Raw genomic sequence first — 6,861 nt, forward strand, 5'->3', positions numbered from 1 at the left:
TGTTCCTCAAACCTACCAGCAGTTTTCCCATTGCTCCTGCCTTGTCTATTTTCCTGTTTTTTAGATTTCCCGGTTTTGTCCTTTCTGCCTGCCCTGACCCTGAGCCTGCATGCCGTCCTCTACCTTTGCCTGCCTGTAGTCAAATTAACAAACTTTTGTTACTTCGACATTGTCTGCACCTGGGTCTTACTTTCAAAAGTGATATTAGACATGTGAACCTGGTGATGAATGTACCTTAACATATAAACTACTGTTCACACTTATGATAATCTCAATTGATTGGATATCATCGTCTCATTCAATTTAATAAGTTAAATTGTCGAACATCAGGCCTCCCGGGTGGCGCAGTGGTCTAGGGCACTGCATCGCAGTGCTAACTGCGCCACCAGAGTCTCTGGGTTCGCCCCCAGGCTCTGTTGCAGCCGGCCGCGACCGGGAGGTCCGTGGGGCGACGCACAATTGGGCTAGCGTCGTCCGGGTTAGGGAGGGTTTGGCCGGTAGGGGTTTCCTTGTCTCATCGCGCTCCAGCGACTCCTGTGGCGGGCTGGGCGCAGTGCGCGCTAACCAAGGGGGCCAGGTGCACGGTGTTTCCTCCGACACATTGGTGCGGCTGGCTTCCGGGTTGGAGGCGTGCTGTGTTAAAGAAGCAGTGCGGCTTGGTTGGGTTGTGCCTCGGAGGACGCATGGCTTTCGACCTTCGTCTCTCCCGAGCCCATACGGGAGTTGTAGCGATGAGACAAGATAGTAATTACTAGCGATTGGATACCACGAAAATTGGGGAGAAAAGGGGAGAAAAAAAAAAAAGAAAAAAAAATTGTCGAACATCCTTTTCATGTTCTTCCAAGTAAATGAGACATTTTAAACTTTCCCATACTAACCTAGATGAACCAACTTCTCAGGTTAATTACATTTTAATTCCCAGATAGCCTATCCGGGTATGATTCAATATTATCATTGATTAATCAGTTTTCTTTTGCAAAATTAAATCACGTCCAAGTCCCACAAAACTGATACAGTACTGATGGTTCATTAACTGCGATAAATAGATAAAAATGGTCTTTGCTGCTTCCAACGAATTCCAAACCCAAACTTTGAAAAAAAGAAAAAGGATTTTTCCCTCTCTAAATTTGTCAAATAATGTGCAAGCTATCAGAGGCGGTGGTCCCAACTCCTCCGCTAATTAGTGAACCTCCACCCATAAAAGACTTTCTAACCGACCTGGCCTGAGATCAGCTTCCCACTGAGGCTAGGAAACACTGTCACCACCGATAAATCCACGATAATCGAGAATTTCAATAAGAATTTTTCTATGGCTGGCCATGCTTTCAACCTGGATACCCCAATCCTGGCCAACAGCTCTACACCCCCCGCAACAACTGGCCCAAGCCCCACCCGCTTATTTTTCACCCAAATCCAGACAGCTGATGTTCTGTAAGAGCTGCAAAATCTTGATCACTACAAATCAGCTGGGCTAGACAATCTGGACCCTCTCTTCCTAAAATTACACGCAGCCATTGTTGCAACCCCTATTACTAGTCTGTTGAACTTCTCTTTCGTATCGTCTGAGATTCCTAAAGATTGGAAAGCGGCCACGGTCATCCCCCTCTTCAAAGGGTGAGACACTCTAGACCCAAACAATAACATACGTATATCTATACCTAGACCTATATCCATCCTGCCCTGCCTTTCTAAAGTCTTCGAAAGCCAAGTTAACAAACAAATCACCGACCACTTCGAATCCCACCGTACCTTCTCCGCTATGCAATCCGGTTTCCGAGCTGGTCACGGGTGCACCTCAGCCAAGCTCAAGGTCCTAAACGATATCATAACCGCCATTGATAAAAGACAGTACTGTGCAGCTGTCTTCATCGACCTGGCCAAGGCTTTCGACTCTGTCAATCACCTCATTCTTATCGGCAGACTGAACAGCCTTGGTTTCTCTAACTGCATCGCCTGGTTCAGTAACTACTTTTCAGATAGAGTACACTTCTCAGATAGAGTTCAGAATTGAACCACAGGGTTCAATTCTCGGGCCGACTCTTTTCTCTGTATATATCAATGATGTCGCTCTTGCTGCGGGTGATTCTTTGATCCAACTCTACGCAGACGACACCATTCTGTATACACCTGGCCCTTCTTTGGACACTGTACCTTTTCTCAATAGGGGGTGCTGTTGGAACTTTGTAATATTTACGTTCCCAAATTAAACTGCCTCGTACTCAATTCTTGCTCGTACAATATGCATATTATTATTACTATTGGATAGAAAACACTCTCTAGTTTCTAAAACCGTTTGAATTATTTCTCTGAGTGAAACAGAACTCATTCTGCAGCACATTTCCTGTCAGGGAGTGAGATTTAAGAAATCGAGGTCCCTGTTCTGAGGCCAGTTTATAAGTCCCCATGTAAGCCATCTGGCTACATGCACTGCATACGCCTTCCTCTAGATGTCAGTAAGCGGGGAGAATTTGAATGGGGTGGATTGCGCAATCTGGGCCACTATAAATGATCATGGAACGGAAGTACCATTCTTTTCAACTCGGCATCTGGCGCAAGGGGACATCACAATGGCGTCCTGTAAACGCTTTAGTTTTAGCAGTTCTTTATCTCCGGTCATGTTTTTATTCGTTATAGGTGTTAAAGACATCATAAGGTAGTTAATTTAAACCGACTTATAGCAGCTTATAGCAGTTTATATCAGTTTATTGCGATTTTCCTGGATTTCTGTGTGACGCGCTTTCACTAGTTGGGCACCTCTCCAGTGGGTGGCTATCGTTAGCTGCTATTTCTCAATGAGAAGAGGACATCTTTCAACCAAAAGACGGTTGTTCTGGAGAAAGGACACCTTGTCCAAGATTCTGATGGAAGCTCGGCAAATAGTAAGCAATCTTTATGTTGTTAATTCGTATTTATGTTGACAAATGTCAAATAATAATTCCGCCATGTATTTCGGTGCGGTCTCGCTTTAGCGCACGCTGTATGCTGAAGTAACGTCAATTTTAAAAATGTAACACAGCAATTGCATTAAGAACTAATTTGTCTTTCATTTGCTGTCCAACTTGTATTTTTTAGTCAAGTTTATGAATAGTTTTCGATTAGAATAGGTGCCTCTCCAAGATGGCGCCGGACAGATTGCTTGAGGTTTTGGCCACTAATCACATTGTATAACCACGAATTGTGCCGCTAAATATGCACATTTTCGAACAAACTCTATATGCATTGTGTAATATAATGTGATCGGACTGTCATCTGAAGAATTCTGAGAAGGTTAGTGAAAAAATTTATATATTTTGGTGGTTTATACATTATCGCTATTTTTGACTTGAATCACTGCTGTTGTGATGTTTGCTATTGTGGTAAGCTAATATAACGCTATATTGTGTTTTTGCTGTAAAACACTTAGAAAATCTGAAATATTGTCTGGATTCACAAGATCTGTGTCTTTCATTTGCTGTACGCTGTGTATTTTTAAGAAATGTTTTATGATGAGTAATTAGATAATACACGATGGTCTCTGTAGTTATTCTAGTTGCTTTGGTGAGAGTTGTGATGGTGGCTGCAATGGTAAACTATGATTTATACCTGAAATATGCACATTTTTCTAACAAAACATATGTTATACAATAAATATGTTATCAGACTGTCATCTGAGGAAGTTGTTTCTTGGTTAGTGGCTATTTATATCTTTATTTGGTCGAAATTGTGATAGCTACCTATGCAGGAAAAAAATGGTGGACAAAAAAAGTGGTGTCTTTTGCTATCGTGGTTAGCTAATAGATTTACATATTGTGTCTTCCCTGTAAAACATTTTAAAAATCAGAAATGATGGCTGGATTCACAAGATGTGTATCTTTCATCTGGTGTCTTGGACTTGTGATTTAATGATATTTAGATGCTACTATTTACTTGTGATGCTATGCTAGGCTATGCTAGTCAGCTTTTTTACTGGTGGGGGTGCTCCCGGACCCGGGATTAGGAGGAAGTAGAAGTTAACAAACCTCCAAACAAGCTTCAATGCCATACAACACTCCTTTCGTGGCCTCCAACTGCTCTTAAATGCTAGTAAAACTAAATGCATGCTCTTCAACCAATCGCTGCCCGCATCCACCCGCCCGACTAGCATCACTATTCTGGAAGGTTCTGACTTAGAATATGTGGACACCTATAAATACCTAGGTGTCTGGCTAGACTGTAAACTCTCCTTCCAGACTCGTATTAAGCATCTCCAATCCAAAATTAAATCTAGAATTGGCTCCCTATTTCGCAAACAAAGCATCCTTCACTCATGCTGCCAAACATACCCTCGTAAAACTGACTATCCTACCGATCCTTGACTTCGGTAATGTAATTTACAAAATAGTCTCCAACACTCTTCTCAGCAAATTGGATGCAGTCTATCACAGTGCCATCCATTTTGTCACCAAAGCCCTATATACTACCCACCACTGCAACCTGTATGCTTTCGTTGGCTGGTCCTCGCTACATATTTGTCGCCAAACCCACTGGCTCCAGGTCATCTATAAGTCTTTGCTTAGTAAAGCTCCGCCTTATCTCAGCTCACTGGTCACCATAGTAACACCCACCCGTAGCACGCACTCCAGCAGGTATATTTCACTGGTCATCCCCAAAGCCAACACCTATTTTGGCCGCCTTTCCTTCCAGTTCTCTGCTGCCAATAACTGGAACGAATTACAAAAATCACTGAAGTTGGAGACTTATATCTCCCTCACTAACATTAAGCGTCCGCTGTCAGAGCAGCTTACTGACCGCTGCAGCTGTACACAGCCCATCTGTAAATAGACCATCCAACTACCTACAGTTGAAGTCCGAAGTTTACATACACTTAGGTTAGAGTCATTAAAACTCGTTTGTCAACCACTCCACAAATTTCCTGTTAACAAACTATAGTTTTGGCAAGTCGGTTTAGGACATCTACATTGTGCATGACACAACTCATTTTTCCAACAATTGTTTACAGACAGATTATTTCACTTATAATTCACTGTATCACAATTCCAGTGGGTCAGAAGTTTACATCCACTAAGTTGACAGTGCCTTTAAGCTGCTTGGACAATTCCAGAAAATGATGTCATGGCTTTAGAAGCTTCTGATAGGCTAATTGACATCATTTGAGTCAATTGGAGGTGTACCTGTGGATGTATTTCAAGGCCTACCTTCAAACTCAGTGCATCTTTGCTTGACATCATGGGAAAATCAAAAGAAATTAGCCAATAGCTCATAAAAAGACCATAGACCTCCACAAGTCTGGTTCATCCTTGGTAGCAATTTCCAAACGCCTGAAGGTACCACGTTCATCTGTACAAACAATAGTACGCAAGTATAAACACCATGGGACCACGCAGCTATCATACCACTCAGGAGGAGACGCAATTTGGCTCCTAGAGATGAACGTAATTGGTGCGAAAAGTGCAAATCAATCCCAGAACAACAGCAAAGGACCTTGTGAAGATGCTGGAGGAATCCTGTACAAAAGTATCTATATCCACAGTAAAACAGTACTGTATATCAACATAACCTGAAAGGCCACTCAGCAAAGAAGAAGCCACTGCTCCAAAACCGCCATTAAAAAAGCCAGACTACGGTTTGTAACTGCACATGGGGACAACGATCATACTTTCTGGAGAAATGTCCTCTAGTCTGATGAAACAAAAATAGAACCGTTTGGCCATAATGACCATTGTTATGTTTGGAGGAAAAAGGGGGATGCTTGCAAGCCGAAGAACACCATCCCAACTGTGAAGCACGGGGGTGGCAGCATCATGTTGTGGGGGTGTTTTGCTGCAGGAGGGATAGGTGCACTTCACAAAATAGATGGCATCATGAGGAAAGAAAATGATGTGGATATATTGAAGCAGCATCTCAAGACATCAGTCAGGAAGTTAAAGCTTGGTCGCACATGAGTCTTCCAAATGGACAATGACCCCAAGCATATTTCCAAAGTTGTGGCGAAATGGCTTAAGGACAACAAAGTCAAGATATTGGAGTGGTCATCACAATGCCCTGACCTCAATCCTATAGAAAATTTGTGGGCAGAACTGAAAATGCGTGTGCGAGCAAGGAGGCCTACAATCCTGACTCAGTTACACCAGCTCTGTCAGGAGGAATGGGCCAAAATTCACCCAACTTATTGTGGGAAGCTTGTGGAAGGCTACCCAAAACGTCTGACCCACTGGGAATGTGGTGAAAGAAATAAAAGCTGAAATAAATAATTCTCTCAGCTATTATTCCAACATTTCACATTCTTAAAATAAAGTGGTGATCCTAACTGACCTACGAGGATTAAATGTCAGGAATTGTGAAAACTGAGTTCAAATGTATTTGGCTACGGTGTATGTAAACTTCTGACTTCAACTGTAGCTAAGTCTGACTGTCCTTTAGCCATGTCTTTATGTTTTTTGTGAATGTGCGATCGGTGGTGCAGTTATGTGTGTCTGATGGCAATGTTTTCCAGACACAGGAAGCTCTCACAGTGAAAGCAGTCTGACTAAATGGGTTATTTCTTAATTAAGGGAATTATTATTAAGGGAATTATTAATTCACTTCTCATGGCAGTCTAGTCAAGCAGTATGTAAAGTAAGGGGAGTATCATAGCGTTTAAGTACAGTTTTGCTGCCTCTGTAGTCAAACAATTTCATATGTATCGGAAATTAATTTGGTTAAATTTGGATATTTTTGTTACCTTCTTCACCTGCTTTTCTTTTTGTGGGTACTTTTACCACCTTTTTCTCCCCAATTGGTAGTTACAGTCTTGTCCCATTGTCCCAGAGCCATGCGTCCATCCGAAACACGACCTCGCCAAGCCGCACTGCTTCTTGACACACTGCTCGCTTAACCCGGAAG

The sequence above is a fragment of the Salvelinus fontinalis genome, chromosome 2 (assembly GCF_029448725.1).
Source record: "Salvelinus fontinalis isolate EN_2023a chromosome 2, ASM2944872v1, whole genome shotgun sequence".
In the NCBI taxonomy this organism is placed as follows: Eukaryota; Metazoa; Chordata; class Actinopteri; order Salmoniformes; family Salmonidae; genus Salvelinus; species Salvelinus fontinalis.